Genomic DNA, 26157 nt, shown 5'->3' with positions numbered 1-26157 from the left:
TTATCATTGCTCTCAGCCTTGGAAATCCTCATATTGCATATGAGAGGGCAGTACAGTGACATAACAAAGAAGACTGCTTAAACAAGCAGTTCAGTGAATAATAATAAAAGCAGAACATCAAACCATAGTTTTAGAGGATTTATTAGCAATGAAGTCTTTGTATATTAATGTAATATATAGTGCAGGTGGAACTAGCACACACCTGTCTCCACGTTGTCATTAGGCCTGTCCCATAGCTGCTGAAGTAAACCTGAATAAAAAGAGGAGTGAGTGCTTTTGAGGCCTTGAAAACACCTCCTCTGTGTCAGCAGGCACTAGTAGTTTGTTGTTTGGGTAAGACTATTGGAATGATGTTGGTCCGGAGAGAAGAGTTAGCTTTTTATTTTAGGCATGGACCAATCTGGCTCAATTTCTTAATCCCGCTTTAAATTTTCTGTATTATTTTTGGGGGGCCTGTTCAGCCTAGAGAAGAGGAGATTGAGAGGGGATTTTATCAACCTCCGTAAATACCTGTTCGAAACCTACCTGGATGCCATCCTGCTGAACATGCTCTAGGTGACCCTGCTTGAGCAGGGGGTTGGACTAGATGGACCCTGGAGGTCCCTTCCAACCTCAACCCTTCTGTGAGATGCTTTACAGCATAGAAAATGTTTCCTCTTTTTGTATATTGAAGTCATCAGTGGAGGAGCTGTGAGCCATGTCATCTTATGAGAGGATACTTGTTTTGCAAAGGTGAGCACATAGTACGTGCACCATATTTAATAAAAATGTAACAAGGCCCTTTATTTATTTATTTATTTTATTATTCAGGTTGGGAATCCAGTGGAGCCAAGGTACCCCATCAAGGTGTCCTCTTTCCATGAGACCCATCTTGCCATGGGATGCAGACTAAAAGGTATTTTTTGTAGGGTTTGACTGAGAATTGTGATCTAGATTAGCAAAGACTCTGGTTCAGCTACGTTAGTTTTTTGTTAGGATTTTCTCTGAAGCACTGAGCCGGACATGGCTAGGAAGGATGGGAGGTGTTATATCTTCAGACCATTCAGAATAAAAAATACTCTGGCAGTGTAGTGTCTGACTGCTCTGAGACTATGCAATTAAGCTCCTGGTTAGGGAGGGAGCAGCAGCCAGCGGCAGGCTGGAGCTGTGTAACTGCTGGGGGTGCTTTGCCAGCTCACTCTGGAGCACCAGAGCCTGGTGTAGGGGCATCAGACTGTGCCTGCATGTCAGCCAGTCTCTCAGAGCCTGCATTCATTAAGCCAGGACTCATGTGTATTGAATGCTGGCTTGCACGCAGACAGGCAAATGCTTAAGCTGTGCTTTGTGGAGCTGAGATTTAAGCCTTAGTGCAGAACCAGTCTCTCCTTCGTGCAGCCTACAGCTTGGTTGGTGAGGACAGGAAATGTGTGGGTGAGCTTGGGGTATTGGGAAGGCAAACCCCAGGGAAATTTCAAATGGGTGCAAGCCTTTAAAATTAGGAGCTCTGTCTAGTTAGCACTCGCTGGAGATTTTTATCACGTCTGATGACCTGTTTTTCTGAGTGGACAATGTGCCCACATGTAATTAAGATATGGTGAAAGTTTATTGTATAAGTGTGCTGGAATTTTGGTTTGGCTTTGCAATAAAGGAATCACTGAGTCACGGTTACTAAATAGACTCATGGAGGATGCAGGTCTCTGCTGCAGAGCTAACACAAATGTAAGGAACTGAAATTAGTTTCTTCCCTAGTCTAGGCAAAAGCAGCCACGCTGTAAATAATGCTGTGGCTTGATGACATGAAGCCTTTGCAGTATTACTGGTTCCTAGCAGCTCCTTGTTCCTACCCTTGCTATGCAGCATACCATCCCTTAGTTGCGTCTGCAGCTTTTTGTGTGGCTGAACCATGAACCAGATCAAAACACTCATGCATCTGAACAATAATCCAGGTGAAAATATTTAAATGTATTTTAAGTTATATAAACATATTTAAAATATATTCATGTTTGTTTTCTTAAGCCAGATAGATCAGTTCTCCAGTAATCTAATTTATAACTTTGAGGTTATGGATGAATTTTATTCTTCTCTACTGGTACAGAAGCAAGCGATAGTGGAGTAAAGTGGCTAAATACGAAACTGATCCCAGTGAAAAAGGATTTGTACCTCAAACCACATCTGAATATTCATTCTGCAAAGCATAAATTGATTGCTTTACTGGATTGTTGTGCTAGCAGTTAATGTGTTGTGTGACTGAATAGCTGCTCAAGCTGTTTCAGATGTAAACAGTTTGCATTAAAAACATCTCAATGATTGGGAGAGAAATAGTTTCTCTGGGAACACTCAAATTATAACTTAATTTAACCTTACGTTGAAGAGAAGGTCAATGTGCTGTCTCTTTCCTGGCATCTCTACTCTCTAGTGCTGTTGCTTTTAAAATACTAAAGTCATCCTGGGGAACTTGAAGGCTTTTTTTATTAGCAGTTCTGTTAATTTACTTGTGATTTTTTTTTTTTTTTTTTGATAACTGAGAAGACTCCCTGTGAAAAAAATACAACAGTCTCAGTTCCAGCTTTCATCTGCTCTGACTGCTGATAATTCCCTGCCTGTGATGGTATAATTGGTACAGTAACCACTGTGATGCTATGTTCAGGAAGATGATGTACCTGTGCAATGCATACATCATGGTTGAAATGATACCTTCTGATGAACAGAACTACATATACTCTGTAAACATGCAAATATATTTAGTTAGTTTTTTTATTTATTTGTTTCATGTCAAGATCTAGAAAGCATTTCTTGTCAAGTCTGAAGACAGAAAATCCATATGCTAATAACAGGAAAAGTAACAGTAGGAAAATTGAACAGAGAAGCAAAATCCTGTCACGCAGAGGTTTAAAGGTTAGTTTAATCCCATTACTGTTGCATAAAGCTTGGTAATCTTGTGTGTTTTTATCGTCCTCTTGTGGGAAGGTACAAAGAATAAATGACTGCACAGGATTAATTTGAGACCCAACTTTGATGTTTCATCACAAGCAAACCTAAATTCCCAACCCACACACAAGAATGTAAATACAATTTAAAAAAAAAAAAACAAAACAACACACATCCCACAAACAAGGAGAGAGAATCATCCCAGGAATTTATGATTAAAGGGCATGGAATCTCCCTTTTGTGGAAAGCAGACCAAGAGAGGTATGCATGCAAGAAGGCACGGTGGATTCTGGTAAATCCAAGGTGCTGAACATATTACTTGCATTCATCCCCCTGATTCTATAGTGCCTGAGTGCCTTTTGCTCTCTTTTATTTGTTTGCTCTAAACTATCCTTACATATGCATTGTACATGCCCAGGTAGTAGTTAGTGTCCCATTGTTTGAACTCTACACATGGGAACAAGTGGAGTACTAAGAAATGTAGCATAAATATCTTGTATTTGTTATCACTAAATTAGGGCTACTTTATATTACTTTGTGGTGTTTTATTAACAGTGGCTAGTTATTAACACTGTCAGGTTGCTTTATCTGATGATTCTGTAAAATGTTTTTACTACAAGTGAGCAGATTGATTCCTCGCTTACAGAAAAGTGTCTGTTGGCAGATATAAAGAGGATGTCTGACTTTTCTTAGGGCAGGAGTAGCCCAGCTAGCTTTTAACAGTGGAACAGCTAATGTAACACATGCACAACGTACATGAAACAAACAGCTTTCCTAATTTACTGTTTTGAATAATGTTGATGGCTATTTCATAATCTTTAAAGAATATTGTTGAAATGTTGTGTCTGCTTTTTAACCAACATGTATTTTTTTCATCACAATGTTTCCCTTGCAACGTTTTAAATAATACTTCAGAAACGTAGCTTTTATCAAGAAAGATACTGTAGCAACAAGTAAAATAACATTTCATTACACCAATTTTCAGGTCCCACTGAATTTTCCATTATTACTTCACACGACTGATGTGATATTTTGTAGTGCTGAGCCCCCCTGTCTTGACTCCCTTGTCTTATTAACTTCTTGGAGGGGGGGAAAAAGAGATAAGGTACCATCAAGCTTCTAGCAATTATTTTTATAAAGCAAGTACGGTGCTGAATTTTCTTCATAGCCCCTAACTTGGACACTGTTCTTTTAAAACTGATAACAAATACTAATTAGACTTGCTGCAATTCAAGAACATTATCTGCATAATTGCTTGCCTGGGAGGTACTGCTGCTCTCTGATACAGTATTGGTATTAACTAAAAAGTGTGTTTCTGTCAAATTTAGAATTTGACCTCTAGCCACTTTTGTTCTGTTAACTGTTTAAAAACAACCGCTGACTTTCTGCTGCCTGTGTTTATGAAAGCTGTTTGCTGCTTGGACAGTTGGGTCAGAGGAAAAGGCTGTGTATGTCAAGGGGTATTATCCTGTCCACTAACAGGAAACTCTTCCCCTCCAAGTCCCAGGCGAGGCCGTGGCTTGCTGCGGTTTTCCTGCAGGAGCAGGAGTTGCAGGAAGTCTGCAGCACCGCTCCTAAGTGCGTGCAAATCCCCCGCCACCGTGGTTTGGTTGTAGCAGGAATGAGAGTGTCTGACTTGAGGGGTACGGAGCATAGAGTGATATTTTGGGAACATGTTTGGGTCTTGCTCTTTAATTATTTCCAAAAACAGAGCATCTTTAATTCTCCAGAGTAAGTGTGAAATAATCTCTAGATAGGAGTTCTGGGGATTTTAATCACAATTCATTTTGAATTCTCTGCTAGTGGGTGTGCTCTGGATAACCACAGCACCATCCTGCAAGGTTATTTCTAGGACAGAGGCTGCTTGTGTTCTGCTTGGCCGTGCAGTGTTCTCTGCTATGAAGGCATCTACATGTGGAAAACCAGAGATCCCCTTGGTTCATGCCCCAAAAAATGTATTTTGGGAGCATTACCTCTCCAAGTGTTTTGTAGTCTATTTTTGATGGTATTTCATGCAGCTGTACAGATGCAGCCTGCACCTGGATTCAAGAAATTACTGCAAGTCCTACATGTGAAATTAGGCATCATCAGTGGGACGATGTACTGTGATACTTTAATAGCTATGCAAGGTATGTTAAGGAACAAAAATTATGGACCTAAAGCCCATGAAAACTGGCAGGTTACATTCATCAGTTTGCTATCAAGAGCTTACTGCAAACACAGCAAAACGATGTAAGGATTTATGTAGAAGATAACTCCATAGCAATTCCTCCATCGCTGCCCAACTTGCACCTACTTCTGGAATGGAAGAGGAGACTTGGTGCCTTCTGTTTAACAGCACATAGCACCATCCTTCAGGAGAGCAGAGAGGCATCTTAACATCTGGCTGTTAGACACACACAATGTACTGGGACACCTTGGAATTTGTTTTCTCCCTGAAGCATTCGGTTAGCAAAATTGCCCCCAGAATACCTTTGATATTTACAGCAATCAATTTTTAATAACAACAGTATACACCTGAAAGGCTTGAAAAGAAGAATGTGGGATGGCTGCAAGTCTCATCAAGATCTAACACAGATCTAGACCCATACTAGTTAAACAAACTTGTTCTTCAAAACTCTGTTCAGGCAGTGTGACATATTTCTAACGAGATTGTTCTGACTACACCAGGAAAAAGCCATGTCCTGGGGAAAAACAAGATACATCCAAAAGTAATTGGTATGTGCTGCAGCTGTAGCTCTGTTTCGAGAAAAGCAGCTAAATATAAACATTCCTAACTGAATGGGTGGGAAGCCAAGACTGCCTTGCAGCAAAGATACCCACTAAATAGGATTACCTATTAACAAGATAATCCACAAAAAATCATTTTGCCACAGCGCCTAGAAAAAGATCAGAGAAATAAGCAACATAGCCACTTAAAGTACAATTATACCATTAAATGGACTTTTCAGAAAATGCCCTTGTGGCAGCTGGTGCGAGTTCTCTCTCTCTCACTTCTAGACCAAGCTATTCCATATACAAATCATGAGGTTACATTTATTACTTTTTTTTTTTAGCTGAAAGTTAGGGACTCTACAGGCTCTCGCAGGGGACCTGCAACTTCAGCTGTTTTTTGCTGCTCCTTGCAGGGCCGCTGGAGATGATGTGAGAGGAAAGCTCATGGTCAGCACATACAACTTCAGGGGCTGTGTCCAAGATGATAGCTTAGAAAGGATACTGCAAACCTGACTACAGTTTCCCATAATCTTTGCACTTGTAGATCACTTTACATTTCCATTGCAAAGTTTGCTTTAAAGTATTCTGATGATAATACAGCTGGAAAAAATAGTATGAACCTTTCCTAGGAATACCTTAATTTTTAAAACAGTTCTGTCACAATCTGGTGCTGTTACCAGGCTGGTTTTTAACAGACCAAGTTGTCAAGTCCCACATGCTTCTATAGCATGCACTTCCAGGTTCTTCTCTGGAGGAATGTAATTCTGCAGGATTGCTACCTTAAATTCTGCACAAGATGCCTTGGATTTTCTGAGTTTTTGCATGTTCTTTTAGGTCACCAAGATTTTGAACCCTCTGGCTGTTTCTTTAAGTCGTGATGCAGAATTATGAAGACAGGAAAATGGATTTACTACATGAGTTTCTTGATGATAGTTACAAATCTTTGCAGAGTGATGGATGTCCTCTGTTGTGCTCTCCCATTAAGCTGAATCCTCACGTGGGAGATGATGATAAGTTCAGAAAAAATATGGTCTCTTCACTTTAACGTGCAATATTCTAATGCTAATTCTCTTCCAGCCTTTTGAGCGTGCTGTCCCATCGCTTGCAGAAACCAACTCTTGTGTTTCTGTACTCAAGAATACTGACCAACATTTCAGAGACTTATCTGATTGCACGGTGTAGCAGCTCTGTGAGACTGTTCTGACCAGTTTTAGCAGCCTGGTTAGAGCTTAAGCTATGCATGATTTAGGAAGAAGGACTTTGTTAAATACATTCCAGTGTTGAGGTAACATGAGAAAACACACATCTTTGATAGATTGAGAGCAAAAAAAGCTACGAAGTCAGTTGAGCTTGCTGGGCTCAAGTTATTAAGATTCTTTATTCTGAACATAATAAACAGTTTTGGGTAAGGCATGACTCTAGCTCAGTCATGTGTACTTGGAGGAGCTTTGAAATACTGAAAGGAGTAAAAATATTTTTACCAAAAGAGTGTAGGGATTTGACTTTGATATGAACCGGTTACTTTAAGGAGTTTAATGTCTCTGTGACTGCTGTCAGATATTTTAAGTGGACCTTCACTGGAAAAACTTCCACTTGTATTTTGAGTACAATGTTCCTATGAGGGACCTAATTCTGAAAGGAGGCTGTTCTATGCTAATTGATGCTATCGGTCCTTCTCGCCTGAATTAGGTATATTAGTGCACACAGTAAGACAAATCTTACTGTTTGTACTCAAGAAATACCTTTAACTGTTTTAATAAAAAACATAGGAGATACCAGGTAAAGCTGAACACAGATCCATTATATAGTATTAATTTAAGTAAATACCTTGCACCCAAATTAAAACTGCTCTTCTGGTCTTAGTCTGTTTTAACATTCAGTTATGTTTGAAGTCTGGAAACATACTCTGAATTCATAACAAATGCAGTAGTCACATGGTTGGCTCTCCTCAGAGATGTATTTAAGAGCCAGCTACTCTGGGAATATTGTTCAGCTTATTCTAGTGTGTCTTCTGATGTGAAGGGAGTTGATGTTAAATCTAATCAACTATCAAGACTAGGAATCAGCCCTTACTTCTAGTACTGTCCTCTTTACATTTTTTTTCAGAAGGTATAATGGTCAAAGTAATTAAAATACAAAAACAGACAAAAATAAATAAATAAATGCTGCATCCCTGCTTGAGTGAGGAACATCTGAACTATTTATCTGTGTAGCAAGGGTTAGCTAGTTAAGGAGAATTTCTTCAACTGTAGGACAGAAATATATCTTAGAAAATGAATTACCAGAAGTAATGTTTTCAGCTGACAGCTCCTTCTCATGGATATGGCAGCATGTTCTCTCCTGTGACAGAAGATGCTTTTCTTCCAGTTTTGCAGCTCATGACATCTTCAGATTTCTGGTCAAACTACATTCCTCATCCCCATCTTCCATGAAAGCTCCCCTCTGCTGACGAGTTCACTAGCAAGTTTGCCTTCTTTGCTCAGAACACTTGGTCCTTCTCCATTTTGTTTTACCTAATCACCAAAAAACAGTCTGTAGATGTTAATTTGCAGATTTACCTCCTGGTAGTCCTCCAGGTTCACATTACAGATTTAGAAAGTGAGGCACACGGAGGTTTGATCCCTCTAGCACCACGAAGAACATCTGTGATGGAGGGTTAAATAGAACTCAAAGAGCTGCTCCTATTCTTATTTACAATGGCTTATGTATTTCTTTATTCTTTTGATAGTTATGAAAATTGGTCTAGCAGTCACATTTCTTTCTACAAAAAAAAAAAAAAAAAAAAAAAAAAAAAAAAAAAAAAAAAAAAAAAAAAAAAAAAAGGCTGGAAGGCTTCCTGAGTCATATAATCTCTGTGGGGAAGAGGAAAGCTTGTGTTTAGAATTTTTTGAAGAGTTTGCCAGATAAGGCTCCAAGTCAAAGGCAGACATGTTGTATTTATCTCTGATATTACTCTAATTTGCAGTACAGGTGGTATATCAGCAGTTAATTTGGTGTTTAGGGTTCAAAACAAAGTAAAAGACAACTCGGTACTGAGTAACTTTGTATTATTAAATATTGGTTATGGAATTTCCCTTCCTAAAAGGTTATCTTGTAAAGCCATCGCAGGGAAACTGCATTTTTTCTGGGGATTTGTGGCGTCAGGATGTTGCTTCTGTTACCTTAGCACGGAGCAGCATGCATCTGATATGTTTTTTCCTATCCAAAGTAAAAACAAAGAGGGTGGGGGGAGGAATCCTGGTAGTATTGTGGCTCCAGTAAGATGGTAAAATAAAAAAGGGACAGATATATTAATTACCGCTTTTTTGTCTATGCGCGAACAAAAATGCTGATAGTAGTACACTTCCTTGCTCTTCTTTCCAATGCTGGATGTTCAAACAAGTTCTGCCACTCTTCACTCAGAATTTGCTGAGCTGTTCAGTACAGCACTGCCTCTGCAATAGGATGTTCCCTGCTCGACTAAAACCACTGCAAGTAAGTCTGGGTAGCTGGTTAAGGGGCAGGTGACCTATCTTAATAAAACACCAAGCTAAGGAAAAAAAAGAATCCTCAATAGCTCCTAGCTCGTGTGGTCAGGCTGTGCTACTGCCGGCTACTTTCTGTGAGTAGGACTCGATGATCCTTATGGGTCCCTCCCAACCTGTGCAGTCTGTGCTACAACATTAAGATTTCTCTAAATCTGACAGCAAAAGTCCAAGATGGTCTTCAAGATACAGGTCATGTGAAAGTTGAAGCACAAACTTTTCTCTTTGCTCTCTGCTCTTCTAAAATTATGCCTTTATAATTTTTTTTTTTTTTTAATTGTAAAGGCAAAAAAAAACCTAACCTCAGTGATTAATTCCCCTCTTCCCCCAGGGAATGTCTGGCTTTTGGCTGCTTCTAGACCAGTGCCCACCCTTGTGGCAGAAGTTAGTGTCCCATAGAGAATGAAGTGGGAGCAAAACTCAGGTGTCATGGTACTGTCATCTCTTCTGCAAAGAGATCTTTTTTTTTTTTTTCTCAGTCAAAGCATACAAGCACATGCATGTAAAATGTACTTTTATTCTATTTTTTTTTTCCCATATGGGAAAAATGTGAAAATGTGTATTGTTATGAGAACATACACCCTGATAATATTACTTACACTTCAAATTGTATTCACTTAGCTGCAACATCTAACTACCCAGGTATAACAGATGTTTATGATAGTTTCATCAAGGTAGCTGCTTTGTAATAGTTAGGACCTTCTCTTTTATCCTACAAGACCAAGAGTTGAAGATTTTTTTGATTATTTTTTTTTTAAACAATCTATAAATCAATGTCTTTGGCAACCTTTTCAAAGTTTAATTGATGTTCTTTTCTTGCTCCTAGTGAAGCTCTGTAGTGGCAGGAAGGTGGTGAGCAGCTCGGGGCATTCTTTCATTCATTTCAGTACTTTGCTCACTGTTAAAGGTTGCTTGTGCTGTCCCTCCATTTCAGTGCACGCCCACGCTGGGATGCTCAAAGTATGAGTACCCTCTGCTGGCATGTTTTTGTACTGGGCTCTGTCCTGCTGCTCTTCCATCTGGCTGTCTTAACGTGTAGTACGTTGCCCAGTTATCCTTGTCTCCACGTGTTAATTTTGGTAATCTATTTTAGTAACAGAATTTGTCTTTACTTAAGGTATTTGCAAGGAGGTGCTATTGTCTTGTGTCATTTCTCCTAATTAAAAAATATGTATTTAATGACATTAGTTCAAAAGTCTATTGATGTCTTACTGTGTTATGAAATATGCCATTCCAAATAAAATCAGTGTTTCCACAAGGAGAGAAGTTAGGGATAGATGTCCCTTCAGAGGCATTTTCATAGTTTAATAATTCTTACTATTCTACCTAAACTTTGTTTTCACTGTAGTGTGGTTTTACACCCACATAGATCACTGCAAGTCATTCCTTTCCCTGCTTGGTGTTTACATTCTTGGCATAAGATATCGGCTGTTGGAGAATATTTAAGTGCTGATACACTCGACACCATGCATGTTGCACGCAACACTGAAGGTTTGCAGGGACTGCAGGACAACAGAGAGCCTTGAGCACGAATTTGGCAACTGAAATGTAAGAGGGAGTAGGATAAGCAGTGTTGTACTTTCTAGCAAGAAAGAAAATAGCAGAGGAGAATTGGTTTTCTGGGGAAGAGGTTGGGAAGAAAAATTGTCACAGCCTCTGGGTAATAATTGGCTGCTACATCCAGGTCCTGTTTAGTTGCTCTTAGCTGGAATTCGGAGAGGGGTCCCTGATACCCATGTCTTTTTGTGAGAGTAAGTCTGGAATACAGTAGAAGAAAGCCAGCATGGCTGGAAGAAAGGAGTAGCTGCAGATCAAGATGAGAAATCCCCTGCAGAGCAAGGGAAAAGGAGATGGGGATTGTGCTAGCTGCAGTTTGCACTGTATCTGGTTCTGACCATTCCCTCTCCTAAACATCTCCAGGAAAGAAAAGCCCAAGTTCCCTTTGGCCCCTAATTGTCCTGCTGTGTTTAACTCGCCTGCTGTCTAGGCATCTGTGGCACATAGGAACCAACTGTCTTCTCTGGGGCCTCTCACAGATGTTTTGTAGGCTGCTTTATAACTGGACAGCTGTTGTAAGTTCGTGGAAACCCACATAAAACCACGACAGCTGCTTGTAAGGCTTCTTTAGGGGCAGTTGTCTAAAGCAAAACCTGATACCTCTGGCTTCTGTAGAACATCAGACCCATCTAGAATGATAAAGCTGTTACTGAGCCAGCAACACTTAAGAGATCCTGAAATACCACTCCAGGCTGTACAGAAAATAGAAAATTAATGTCTTTATTTTCTGTGCATCTCAAATAGTCCTTTGGAGGTCTGAACCAAAGGCAAGAGCGTGCCTGATGGGTGCCGGTCCTTCAGGACTCATTCCAAAGCCTCACCATCACATCCATCAATTAGGTAATGACTGAACTAAGAGCAAAACAACACAATTCGATTTCCTCTCCTGTCCTTGACACCTGGGGCCCTGCTTGGATGCGTCATGTTATGAGACAGCAGCTCTTGAGTTTGTCACCCTCCAGAGGGCCTTGCATCTAAGAGGAATTCAGATCTGACTGTCTGTGTTTCTGCTGGCTGCTGTTGGCTATGGCTGTCAAACAATAGCTTTGCAATTTATACTGTAACCCAAAACCTGCATTGTGTGCCCAATCCTGGCAACAAAAAGCATTTCTAAATGCTTTGACATCTCCTTAACTGGAGAATTGAGATCTGTGTTCTTCTTGCTCTGTCAAACTGTAAAATGCAGCTGTGAAATACCTGGCAATTTGCAATCTCTTAGTACTGTGTCAGATTTGTAAGTCTACAGCTGTGGGATTGTTGCAGATAGAGTATTCTGTTAAGCTAATAGATTCGGATTTTCTTTTCTCTTTCTCGGAGGGAAGCTGTATCATTTGGTTTGCTTTGCCTCACTGCTCTGATTCATATTTAGAGCCAGATATCAAGTGTAGCTTGCCTCAGCCCCTTCTTTCAAAGGTGATGTTGGGATTCAAAATCTTAGGCATCGAAATTGCAGTTTTCTGATTGTAAATCCTTGGGCTTCTTTTTCAGAGTCTTCTGCTTTGAATGATTTGTTTTCAAGAGGCTTTATCTGTCTTTAATTGCACTTTGTAAACGGAGTGGTCAGATCCTGCTGAGATCAAAAGGTTGCCATCAGATTAAGGGAGGTAGGTAAATAGCTATTCTGGGGCCCTTTCAAAATTCAGAGACACAGACAAAGCTGTGTCATTAGCAAAGCAGACAGTCGCTATGATTTCTCTTCTGCAGCCCTAACTCAGCCCCTTTCACACTCACATGCGGTTATCGAGCAGGGGCCTTGTACTGTATTATCACAGAATCACAGAATCACAGAATTTTCTAGGTTGGAAGAGACCTCAAGATCATCGAGTCCAACCTCTGACCTAACACTAACAGTCCCCACTAAACCATATCCCTAAGCTCTACTATGATGCTAATACCTGTCCAGTATCCTGCTGTCACTGAGGGTGCACAATTGCAGGCTACGTGGAGTACATTCAGCTGAAGTGCAGTGGATAGAGATGGGAAATATCTGTGAAGGTATTGGTCCAACAACATGTTCGTTACCTGGCTTTCAGATGAGGTTGTAGGAAATTTGGCACATCTTGACTTGATGCTTCCTAAAAGCTTCTCTCATCACTTCCTTCTCCCCCCTCAAAAGACAAGCCTCACATCAAAGTGCTTTGACTGCCAAAATGTGCAGCCTGAAATAGGATTCCATGATTGGTACATCTCTGAAAATCTTATCTGGATCACTGGAGCTTTTTATCAAGCATGTGCAGCTCCCCTTAAAGTAAACGAATAGTGTGGCTGCCCAGCAAACAGAGATTTTGATCAGCCTGCACTCTGCTGGTCCTGGTCACTGTAGTGTCAGCAGTACTGTCAATATTTATCCACTTGCAGCAGTCACAATACTCTCCCAGCTGTTTTAAGTGACTGGATATCTTTCAGTGCTACATACTAACCAGCTTATTTTTGTTGAGTGCATGATAACTGCAGTAAGTACGACTGCACTGCATGCTGGCAGAGAGTCGTGTGGTCTGCCTTGTGTTAAACAAGTGTTGGGCTCGGGCTTCAGCCCTGAGACAGCAAGTGTGTGTGTGTGTGCATGTGTCTGGGAGGCTGGGGAGGAATATTCATGTGGGTGGAAGACCCATGTTGTTACTTAACAACTACATTAACCTCATGTCACAAGTGTGACCTGCTGCTGACCCTGGCTGGTAAAGCAGCCCGGCTCTGAAGTACAAAACATGAAAGTGAGAAAAGAAAGTCGCAGAGGAGGAGAAAAGATCAGCTCCTGGAGGAAGAGGCTTCCAACCCCATTCAGACAAGCTGCCAAACAATAGCTGCAGCGGGGCTGTGCACAGGCCATCTCCACCCAGCCACTCGCTCACTGTTGAAGTATTTTCCTGGTGAGCCTTTCACAGCCAGCTGCAGACTGACATCGACCTTTAAACTGTGCCGTTCCTTTTAACCGAAGGTGCCCTGATGAAGCGAAGGGAAGAAGCCCAGGAGCCTTTAGATCTTGTTTCCATCCTTTTGCTTTGCTTTGCAGTAAATCCCTGTTGCACACATGACTGTGTTGAGAGATGGGTCCAGAAGCTCTGAGGCAGTCCCACCTGAATCTCCAAAACTGGGCGATGGGAAAAACTTCACTAATCAAAGGTGCTTTTTCCTGAGCTTTTTGCTCGCTGGAAACTTGTGAGTTGCAGTGATGGGATGTAAAAGCCCTCCTCTGCAGGGTCAGTAGCAGGAAATGGGCAAAGGGACCCCAAGTTTAAGCAAAAAGGAAGGAAGTGGGAGCCCACTGGAGAGCAAAGCAAGGGCAGGAGGGCAACAGGGATGTGTTTTGCAGGGCAAGGACTGTTGAGAAAATTCTGTGGGAGCTATAAAAAGGAATTTTAAAGGCAGGCTGGCAGTCTGAGTGAGGGCTGTGGAGATGGTGTTTGTGGTATGAGGAGAAACTTCTCTTGGTGAAGAGCTCTGGGGAGAAATGTTAACTCACAGAAGCTCACGCAAGGTGGGTTTTCCCCCTTATTTTCTCTCAAAGAAGCACAAAAAGTCAGGATGCCACAGGATTGACAGTGCTGACCTCAGTGAGCCCATTGAGGAGTTGTTCAGAGCATTTTTCTGGCCATGTATTTTGGTCAGCAGGTAGCCCACTGCTCGAGGAACTGCCAAGCCATCCGACCTGTGGCTCATTTGCCATCTCCGGCGGATGTCAGGACAGGCTGTCCCTGAGGAATTTCCACAAGGAGCCTTTCTGAAATAACCTGCTTCAAAATGAAGCTGTCAGTGCAGGCAGAGATTGGCTTACATTCTGAAGGCTGAGGTTTATGGAAATTGGTCTTTCTCTTTGATTTTCCAGTGGTAAATAATTATGGGTTTGGCATCCTCAAGCTTTGAGTGCCTAACTCGTGACACTTAAACTATGAGATGTTGCATGAAATTCTCACTAACCTAAAATTAATAAACACCGGGTTATGTTAGCTCTCTTCCTGGGTTTGCATCCTTTAGGGCCACAATTTTCAATTGTCCTTCTTTGGCTATTTAAACCCAAACACTGAGGGCCGTGCGGGGTCGTTCAGAGAAGCTGGACAGCTCTCAACAAAATCCTGACAGCTCGCAGAGGAGGTCTGGCACCAAACCCTATACAGTAACCTCGTGCCAGGCCAGGAAGTTCCCGAAGGTATATAGCGACCTATTCTCCAAGGGGCTGTATCTTTTATTTGATCTGCAGGGGCCAGCAGCAGGCAGGGCTTCCCGTTTGACAACAGCCAGGCCGGGCCAGCTGTGCCATGGACCACTCCTACTTCCCTCTGCGCATCCTGCATTCAGCTCAAGGCTGCTGGCCCGGCTCTCTGTTTACATGTTTCCAAATTCAAGGAGGAAAAGTGAATATCAAACAGACCTGCGCTCTTTTGATGTGGCTAAAGGATGCTATCAGGTCTGGGGGGGGTGTTGTGCCTTTGAGGCTTGTTTGTCTTTCCCTGGCCCTTATGTGCAGGCCTGTAACCAGCCATTCGAATCTTCAAAGCCGCCCTAACCCCAAAGCTGCAGCTTCTTTGGAGCTGGCACCACGACTGGGGCTGTGTTGTTTTTTTTGTGTGTGTTGAACCCCTTCTCCATGTGGTTTTCATGCAAGTTTCTTTATTCTTTTGAAATACATCATTTGACCAGAGCTATTTACTGTCCAACAGGAAGAAAATAAGGGATTTGTTTTGGTTTTGGGGTAAGAGGATTTCACCTTTGGTGGTGGGCTTCCTTCTGCTGTATCCACTACAACTGCTGTTTTGAGAGCTTTCATCATATTTACTCGTTAGTTAGTCGTGGTCTTCAAACACATCCTACTCCTTTTTCTCAGATTTAGCACTTTAACCAAAAGCTTGCTGTGATTTACGGCTGGCATCTCAAATCATTGTCAACGTCTGCCCTCTGCGGGCAAAGGGTTGAAATTACTGCTCGAACACCTTCAGTCACGTTGAAAGGAGAAACTGTTCAAAGTACCTGGGATTTTTTGTGTTTTGGCCACCTCACACTACCAAATCCTTTTTAATGTGGAAAATCTTTCTTTTTAGGAAAGAAGCACTTTTCCTAATTGAAAAGCAGCAAGGAAAATCAAACTTTGAAACTCCAAAATCTTGAAGTAGTTAAAGTTTGGGATATCAATATTGTAAAAACAAACAAACAAACAAAAAATCATTATTAAGAGCCTTTTTAATCAAGGATCTCATTCACTGAGTCTGTTTATAAATTTTCTAAGAGCTCAGCTGAAAACAGCTCAGACACATACCGCAAACTAGTGCTCTGGTTATCCTGCTGTTCCCGATTTTTTAAAAGAACTTGAGAAATTGAATTTGGTATTGAATTTGAACACTTGTTATATATCATCTTTCTGTACCACTGTACATTACAGAAGATGTCTGTTATTTTGAAACTGCCATAAAAAACAGTGTAAAAAAAGATTCATCACTGCCTTCAACTCTGGCTAGGCAGGCAGCAATATGCAATGTGTGATCTTAGTCAAGTTTGTTCTTCTGGATGATCCAGTAGTGCACAGCTCTGGTGTTAAAGACTGTGTAATCACAGGTTTTGGAGCCAGATGATAAGGCTTCTTCTATGCAACCAGTAAAAGGTTGAAATCCCTTTATTTTGATTCCAAGTACTGCTGTGTTGTGCTATCTGAAAAATATTTTTTTAAAAAAACAAACATATATTTTTTGTCTGAAAACCAAAATAATCCTCAATGTCTCTGGAACAAAAAGAGGCTGATGGAAAAAAAAAAAAAATCTGGCTGGTATGTAAGTTTAAGTTTTCCTTTTTGCTTTTCACTTCAAATGTATCAGAAATATCAGTTCTGCTCTCATAAATCATCTTGGGTGTGTTGTTTTCCAGACAGCTGCAGAACTGTTATTTTTGTTCGTAGGTCAATTAGTCATGCCCTAAATGGAAAATAGTAGAATTTTTCCATTCTTTAGTATTCTTGTCAGTGAGTCCAGGTAACCACAGAAGGTGTCAGTGCTGAAGATTTAGAAGTAGATTGTGTAGTGTCTGGGTTTTAATCTTACTGGGATCAGCTTTTTGGTTCTCATATCTGACAGGCTCGATGAAGACAAAGCTGACTTTCAGCTTGCTCCTGGAGTTTGTCTGATATTTGGAGCAGCAGAAATCATCTTTGGACTGAGATGCGGCAACTCAAAATGACCCTCCTGAAAGCCCCTCTCAACAGAAATGCTCTGTTTACCCAACAAAGTTTCATGGCTGGCCAAGGCGCCCTGCTTTGGAGGTTGCATGTGAACATGGGTCCTTCGTTTAAGGGGAATCACCCCCCTTGAGAAAATGCTCCTTTAATGAAACCTCTTATGTGCTGCGCCACTAGCTCTAAAGAGCCAGATGCATGGCCTAGAACACAGCCCAGGGCAACAGGTCTCTGCTCTAGATCTTTCTTCTTTGCTTGCCAGACACCTCAGCAAAGAGGTATAGCAACAGGGGAAAAAGCATCTTTCTTTCCTCTACTAAAATCAGATTCCGTATCTCCTCCTTCATGTAATAAAAGTTGCCCCTCTTGTTAAAAATCTGTGTTGGCTACTACTCAGATGCTTTTCCATTAGGTACAATTGAATAATGGTTTAAAGCACTGCTAATTGTATAAGGTGCCTGTGAGAGATGTAGCAAGATTCAGGTATTAAATCATCAGAAATATTAACGAGCTCTTCGTATTCTTGTAGGCTTTGTTCTCAGATTTTGGTGGTTTGGGAGCAGCCTGAGATGGCCTGGCCAACGTCCCCTAGATTGCATGAGCTGCTCTGTATTGAGTCCTTCAAGAAAAAATATTGTTTGCAGATTGCTAGATTTTCTTCTTTTAAGCTGTAAAGAACGGGCAGAGATTAGAGAAAAAAATCTTTAATTGGATGCCTTTTAAGGGTGCAAAAACGTTGTGTGATTTTTTTTTTCCCCTTGTAAGTATTGTCTTATGCCAAAATACTCTCCTTCCCTATCTCCTGTAATTTGTCATAAAATTGTTATCCGAGTCTTAGGGACATGGTGATAATTTCCATGACAACCCAGAAAGATTCCAGAAACAAAGATTTCTGACTAAATATATGAAGGTTGTCAAAAAGCACAACTGCAAGAATTCTGCCCACCCACTGTAAATAACAGAGAGAAAAGTGAAGGTTCCATGAGCTCATCAAGTGAAACTGAAATTTTCTAAACCCTACAGTTTTGGGGTATTTGAGCATCGTGCAGAGAACTGCAGCTTTATTTTAGAGAAGGGGCATCCACATTGATTTACTCAATGTTGGATTATTTTTGTATGGGGTGAAAAAGCATTTTTCTGCAATGCCCCCTTACAATTGCTTTACAATAGCAATACTCCCTTAGTCAGTGCAGATCCCCCAAACCTAGCTGTGTGTCATAAGCTTCAACTGGTCCCATTCCACATAAAACACAGAACAAACACCCACCGAACTTTATGAAAAGATGGCTCTAAACCATTGAAACATTTCTGGTCCAGCAGCTTGATCCAGCCATGAAGCTGTGCTCAGAGCTTAGATAGTAACTCCAATCTCTCCACTTTATTCCAGGTCCTGATGCATCCCACTGTTCAAAGGCAAGAGGCTTTGCCCCTGAGCTGCCGTTTCCCTTCTCTGCTGGTTGACTTCTGGTGGAGTCCCACGTTGTCCTGATGTCAGGTGCAGTTCCCCCTGCACTTGTGGTACTTTTAATGGCATTTTAACCATCATTCTCAATTAGATGAGCACCAACATAGTGCTCAGTGCATCCTGAGACAGGGATCAAGCCAATCCCTGCCTTCAGCACTCACAGTTTAGGACAAGGATAAGGCACTGTGCCTTGCCCAGGGCTGGTGCTGGGTCAGTGCCATGCAAAGCAGCTTTTTTTTTTCCACTCTAGTTTCAACATCGGGTGAGGAGCTAACTTTTCAATAAATGTGTTCATGGATTTGGAAAGGCTCTCACTGAAAGTGATCTTTATTTTCCTCCGTGTCCTGCACCCACACACTGCAGTGACTAACCGGTTCAGATTCATACCGAACAACTCTGCGGAGGGAAAAGGAAGCGGTTGGCCCCTCGTGCTGCATTGCTCCTTTATTGCGGTTGCTCTCTATGTATCAGTGAGCAAAGCAATTTAACCTGCCCGGCGTTGTTCCTTGGAGAGGATCAGCTGCTCCTACCTTTCTGCTGGCTGGATGAATGCTCCATTTGCATGGAAAATCATGCAAATCAGTTGTTGAATTTTTGCCTTACTTAATTGCAGAGCTGGTTACTGCTCTGTGTAAACAAGAAGATGGTGTTTTGTTTGCTGACAGAAAAAAAGAATCGGGACTGTTTATATTTGGCAGTGCTTGTTTTTTGTGGGTGGCTTATGGCCTAATCCTGATGGAGACATTTAGTTGCTATTCTGTGTTCTAAACCAGCAAGATTTCAGGAAAACAAAACAAAACAAGAATCTATATGGTGTGAAGCATTTGGCTCAGCTCCAATCCCCTGATTTTTCTTCTGTCATATTAATAAAACTTGAATGAACAAATGAAAACAGATTAATTATGTATTGGCATCCAGCACCTTTGATTCTCTATTTTCCAAAACTTTCTATTGATGCTTAACATCAGTAAAAGGCTGACAATTGCCACAATGCTGCATGGATGAGATGTAATTTGTTTTGCTCTTTCTTTATGGAGCAGTACATGACGGTAAAAGCAGCAGAAGAAGGGCCTTTTGCACATTAGTTTTTTGTGCTGAGGGTTATGCTGGTCACACACAGGGATGGTGACTGGGCAGCCCTCTACTTCCCTGCTTCAGGAACTGATCCAAGGTGAAACACCTCTGCAGTAGTTTCGTGAAGTGAGCTTTTCCCTCACCCAGGCACTTCCCCTCTGACAGCGTTTGTCCTGAAGAGTGGTGTGTGAAGGATGTTTGTCTCTTGCACCATGAGCAGCAGCACGGAATTCATATCTAGATCTCTAGGAAACCTTTTCAGAATCTCTCTCTCTTATTGAAGTGACATCTGGCCGTTTCATCGTTTCAGCTCCTGGCACAGCTAGCTCCCTCTCATATTCTGTTTTCATTCCTGTTTACCCAACAGTCCCTGAAGTGACAGCAGTGGCATGTGCAGACACCTGAGCTGGCTGTAATACTAGCCTACATCCTGGCCCCTCGTTAAACTGTAATCCAAATTAGATGGTGCTTTGCACCGGCTAGGCAATCAGAGCAGGGAGTTTAAGCCCAAATGCTACACACAGCGGGATGCAGGAGCTTAAATTGTAATAGCTCATCAGCTGCTAATCCAGACTTTCTGTACAGCTAATCAATTCATGCTGTGTATCTTGAGTGGTTTTGATAGCTTGAAAAAGAGCAATCGCACTCAGCGTTGCTACGAAGATTTGATGAAGGATTTGAATTCTGGCAATTCGTGCAGGTGAGGTAACAGGTTGCATTGTTCTTTCACCCTTCATGGTGCTGTCGTGTTGTGTGGCTTAGGCAAGTTTTAACGATAGTGTGATTTGGGGGAAAAAAAGAAATCCATCTTTTCTTAGGACAGACTCTTAAATTGGATCAGCTTCTGGGATTTTCAGTGATCCAGGGGACATTGGCTTGGCCCCGTGACTCCTTTTCATTCCATAATTGCTCGTGGTATTTTAGCGATAGGGAGCTGTGGAGAGCTGCATAAGTCTCATCATTCCAGGCCAAAAATATTTTTGCAAGAAGTGACTCCTGCCAAAGCACTGGTTCACTTAAGTCACAGACTTTGGCCTCGGAGTGTTGCGGAATGCCGAGCGCTCTAAATGCAGGAGGAAAAACATGTTTGCAGAAATGGGAGAGTCAGAGTTCTCCTTTGATTATATCAGTGGGGATGCAGAATAGTATAAATAAATGAATTTCAAGAACAGACTGTATTTAGCTCTAATTAAAGGAAGAATTCAAAATTTGCCAAATTAAGTAAATAGTGTATTAGCTCTCTGCCTGTTATAACCATGAACAAACTAGTCCATTTGGAAGCTAAATGGTTTCCTGGAGTCATATAAAAAGATAGTGTGTTCTACATGTTATTTTACCATAGATGAGAAAAATGTTACTCATGTCCAAATTAAGGGCTCAAATGATGTTCTGCCTCCAGTGATGGCTTCCTCCACTGGAGAGGATTTCTTCCTCAGTGACTGTCAAATGATGTCAAATGCGACGTATCCAAACTGGGCTCCAGTACTTGTACCTCCCCAGGTGCTGGTGCTGTGACGAGGCAAGCCTCAAAATATGTGGGCTAGTGGGATCACAAGGTGTCATCACGTAATACCTATTTCAGTTTTGTATAAGAAATGCTGGTTTACATTTATGTTGAAAATCTAATCCAAAATTGATAAATCCTCCACAAAATGAATTAACAAAGCCTCTCCCTATGTCTTTGCAGTGAAGGTTCATGCTAAGCAAAACAAAAAGCAATTGCAAGGTTTCTCCCCCAACACAAGGAGTGAAAGTTCATCAAGTTCAGTGGGAGAGTAGATACTTGCCAGGTACTTGCTACAATTCTACTACATTCTATTTACAGGATCTTTTATACAAGGTTTTTATATATATTACGTAAGATTGATATTATGGTGACTCTATATGAGAAAAAAAATAGGTTCTTCTTGAGCCACAATTCATCTCACCCTTGCAGGGATGTTTTTGGATATCTGGGATGAGGTGAAGTGACTCAACTCATTTCTCCTACCTGTAGAGTGTTGCTGGAAAACTAGTCCTCAGGTATTTATGCCTACTCTGAAGATATCCAAAGTTAATGAGATTAAGCTGCTTACTCCTCAGGGATGCCAACAGATAATCTGTCCAGCTTCTTACCTATTTACAAATGCAGAGCATTCTCATCACTGACTTTCTTTAAATGCAAGTGACTAATTTCAATCAACGATTGCAGTCATAGAAATAATTTAGGGAATTTTCACTATTTATGAATGGCTGTAATGCTACCCAGGAATATGTTAGAAAAAGACAAAGGAGAGGATTTAAAATTTGGGACAAATCCAAGAAATTCAGTAAGAAAATGTGATGTGGGATTCCCAACTCTAATTACTTTGCTTGTGTTTTTGCTGTGATTTATGGAACCCTGTACAAGGGTTAATCATTTTGCGGTGTTCCAGCAGTCTGAGACATGCATGTTAAAACCCCTCCAGATTTCAGAATGCTTGCAGTTTCTTCCTCCACAGGCCTCCCTTTCTTTCTGTGTTATCTCAATGTTAGAAAGCCTAATGCTAACTCTGAGCTGAAAAGGACTTCCTGCCTTCCTTTGGTTTGTGCTTAGAGTACTATCAGTCCTCCACAGATTTGGTTGATATATTTTGTCAAAGTCTTCTTTTTAGGGTGAAGAAGCAGAGGTTTTTGAAAGAAATGTAGTACCACTGCCTCTGAAACTCTTCATTTTCAGGCTCTAAAACTAGATATCCACTGAATATGGTTGATTTCCCTAGCTGTCTGCCGTGGGACTATTTGTTTTGAAGTTATGCTTCCTTCTTTTCACCAGTTCAGGAGTGACCATCTAGGCGTCATTGCAGACAACCACAGATAGAGGGTCACCTTCCAGGGCCTTCAGAGAGTAGCTAGGTGCTGGGTGCCAAGGACTGCGGTATAAGGACAACAACTGTCCTGTAGGGTGACAGGAATGGCAGTGTGGGAATGATCCACGAAGGTCCTTACATACCTGAGTGATTTAGCCCTAGGCAAGAGAAGTCATGAGGTCCCTGTGCCCCCCACAAGGCAGTTACTGATGTGTTCCAGCTCAGAACAGAAGACAAATGGTAAATAAGTGGTTTGCAAATAAACCAGGCCAAGCAGAGCCCAGCTTCCTGCGCTAGGATGTACAGAAACACTGAGGCAAACCTTGATGATGGAAAGCCAGGGGATAAAAGAAGTCTCGCGTGTGTTTGGAAGCAAGGAGGCTCGCATTGCCCACGAGCAGGAACATCTTTGGTTACCAGTAGGTGTCATTGCAGGTTTGCAGACAGTGGGAGTTCACTGGGGCCCCAGCACTTGTAGCATGCACTTGTGACCGTAGCCATACCCCTAGGAGAGGCATACACTACAGGAAAGCCCTATGTCATCCTGGCTTCATGCTGCAGCTTTAGGGTGGTGCAGAAGAAAGCCATGTTTTATTCCTTATTTATCATTTTGAGTTGATTTTTTTTCCATTAAGGATCAGTCATCCTTATTAAATTATTTTGAACCCTAGTGGCCAGCTCCTCTTTTCTGCGTATGTAAACCCCTTGGAGTCAATCTGCTGGGGATGGAAAAGTTCAATATAACTGGAGAATGGTGTGAGGTGAATTCAATGCCAGTGTTCAGCATGAAAGGGTAGGATATGTCCTTTTCACACTTTCTTTAGGACTTGTTCCTTCCAAGATAAAAGTCTCTCACGCCTTGTTCTCTTTTGTCATGCACCTTGTGTAGTTGATCTGGCTTGTGACATTTTAGTGAAAAGTGTTGGCAAACCCTAATGGTGGAATTTGCACTGTATTGCAAAAATACAGAGTGGAGAGATACAGCCTAGGTTTTAAATTTGTGTAGAGAATGTAAAATCCAACGTACAATCCATTTTCCTGTATTCTGCGATCAAGAGTTTTGGAGCGGGGCACCTAACACTTGGCTCTGGATGTACCAGCTCACTGGAAGGGACCTTGCCGGACATGAAGGAAACTTCCAACTGTTACAGAGCTGTCTTGTACAGTCCCTAAGGGTTAAACCTCATCTTAGAACTAGTTAAAGTGTTTGTCCCCCACTGGGAGGCTTTTCCAGAACATTCCTGCTCCTGTAGCTAGGTAACAGCTTCTAATTCTGGGCTACTGGGAATTCATGGACACTTGAGTTTTCTGACTGCATTGATTCCTGCTCAACGTTCTTCCCTTGCTAAGGAATTTTTCTTCACCACACAGACGGGTGTGTAGCAAGTGACTTTGTCCCTTCTTGGGATACTTCCTGCACGCCCAAGTAGAGAAAGGTGCCTGTCTGTACAATGAAAATGCAATTTCCCCAAAGTTCCCAGGTTACCATTGACGGAGTAAATCTCAGATTTCAAAGAAGTCCGGAGATATTGACTGTGTAGAGGCTTGATCTTGAAAAATGAGCTTTTTGTTGTTGCAGCATTGTTCTTTGGGTGGATAAATTACTCAGTCCCAGGTGACTGCAGAAATGTTCCTGTTGGCACAATGGAGAGAAACAGCCTGGGGGCAAGAACAAGAAGAGGAAGGCTGCAGGGGGGCATAGGAACTCTGTGCAACCCTTCCACTGATACCCAGTCACATCTGAGCTAATATTTCCCTAAGTAATGTAATGTCCTAGCCCTGTGGACATAAAAACACGCTCAGAGCTTGCTCCAGGATCTTTGGAGGTCAGAGATACAAAAATATAAGCACGGCTTCAGCCTCCTCTGGTACGACAGGCTTCCTACCCTCAGTAATTCCTCTGCCTGCACCTGTTCTGTTGGGAGTATGGGTGATCAGAGCAGCACGCACGGGATGGTCTCAGGCAGCCCCTGCACAGTGCCACTTACACTCTCAGCCTTCGCTCTAATTGTTTTGTTCAACATCCTTGGAGCTGCAAGACACTGATACTCACGCACGCTGCTGTAATATGCTACAGCCTTTCTCTTCCTGTGTTGCTTCTTACTGATTAGAGAAATTCTTGTTCTCAGTCCCTGGGCGTTTGCTCCTGCATCCTATTGCTGTGATTCAGTTCCCCAGAGGAATGCCATTCTTCCTGTAGGGCACTCTGATCCTGCTGCATATAGGTGGCACCTCCCAGCTTCACATCATCAGCAAGCTTTACTCCCATGCTCTGATGGTCTGTGCCAGGGTGATTCATGAAAATATTTAACAAGATCGGTTCCTGATTCTTCAGAAATTGAAGTATTTGGCCTACACCAGTACAATGCTTTTCAGTTACTGTTACTATTTCCAGTTTAAATAGTTTTGTTGTTGTTTTTTTAATCCACAGCAACATCCGTATACCAGGCATTGTTTCCCATTCTTTAACTACTAGTTTCCCAGCTGGTATTTTGCCAAATTCTACACTGATGTCCATTATAGCCTAGATCAATTACATGTCCATGGACATCTGGTGAACAGCCACCCTCTTTCATTAAATCCCCAGATGCTAATTTGGATGCCTGAGTGGTGGCAGCTCAAGTACATAGTTTGGCACTTCGGTAGTGGAAAATCGTGGCCTTAAAGTCTGGTATAACACATAACCCCCAACACAGCCTTTCTGTCACTCAAAAATGTCACAGGACGTCACATAAAACTGAGTTTTCAGTGGCCCATAACTGCCTCCATAGAATATGTAGAGAAGATGTTAAAGAAATAAGGTAAAAATAAACAACTGAGAGTAATCACGTCTTACATAATACACTAAGTGGCACAGTAAAAATAATTTGCTGTTATCCTTTCTTTAAAACCTAATCTAGCCTAGGCCATTCCCAAATTTTTTGGGACTGTAGACTGCTGTCAGCTATAAAAAACACTATAGATTGTCATGCACCTGCCTGGCACTACTAGGTGAAAATTTGATAAAGACAATGTGGTTCTGAAGGTCAGCTGAAGGTCTTAAACCACCAGTTATCTGGGAACCACAACTACAGCATTAGGCAACGTTCGAGTGGCTTTATCCTGCTTCTTAGAACTGAGGTTAAAGTATCTGCCTTGAAAGAGGCAAGAACTTAAAGGAAAACATTAAACAAGCTGAACCATTGAAATCAAGTGAAGAAAAATCTTTTTCACACAGAAGCACTAGTATTAGAAGAACAGGCTTGCAGTAACAAGGCTCCTTTTTTGCTCTACATTTGCTTGAAATATTTGGTTGATTTTGTTATGCTGGCACTAATTTTGTCTTTTTCTTTAATCTTTGTCTGTCATAAAACACATAACGGACCTAGCGTCTCTTCTGATTCATTTTATTTCCTGTTCCTTACTTTACAGGTAGTGATGATATCTTTACTGGGGCATCTGGACTTACCAGAACATTGGAGGGTAAATAGGGCAGTAGGTAGCCAGAAGAACGCTGAAAGATCTTGATGCTTGTGTCACTGCTATTATCATTAGAAACAACAGTAATGGAAGGGAAACAACATGGGAGGGAAACATACTAAAGAAAGAATGTAACCATAAAACTGAATTTAAATAGTATGACCTAATTTTTCCATGACTGGTTTCCTCAGTATCTCTTTAATTGCTTTCATGCCCTGTTAAATAACTGGATGAGAGAGTCCTGTTTATTTTTTTGGGGCTTGCTCTTTCTCAGACCTGGGTTTCTGGGCACGCACCGCAGCGGCATAGCTCCTGCCGCCAGTGATGCTGCAGTGGCTGAGCATGCACTGGTGAGCTCCGATGTTTATAGAACTGTGTCTGTCACATCTCCAATTCACAGCACAGTAAGTGCCCAGCAATTGTAAAGGCTGCCCATGCCACAGAGCTTTTGTTAAACACTGCTTGAACTTTAAA

At 41.6% G+C, this 26157-nt stretch overlaps 1 long non-coding RNA gene across 1 annotated transcript; it reads left to right on the top strand.

Annotated features, from left to right (window-relative positions):
- The first annotated feature begins 246 nt into the window (after nt 1-246).
- On the top strand, nt 247-26110 carry LOC137863661 (uncharacterized). Its single transcript, XR_011101018.1, has 6 exons — nt 247-333; nt 811-895; nt 18245-18352; nt 21084-21186; nt 21333-21418; nt 25636-26110. It is a non-coding gene; the product is annotated as an uncharacterized lncRNA (long non-coding RNA).
- Nucleotides 26111-26157: the final 47 nt, after the last annotated feature.

Source organism: Anas acuta, chromosome 13, assembly GCF_963932015.1.
Source record: "Anas acuta chromosome 13, bAnaAcu1.1, whole genome shotgun sequence".
NCBI lineage: Eukaryota > Metazoa > Chordata > Aves > Anseriformes > Anatidae > Anas > Anas acuta.
Note: the sequence above shows the minus strand (reverse complement) of the source record. Positions and strands in the feature narration are given on the sequence as shown.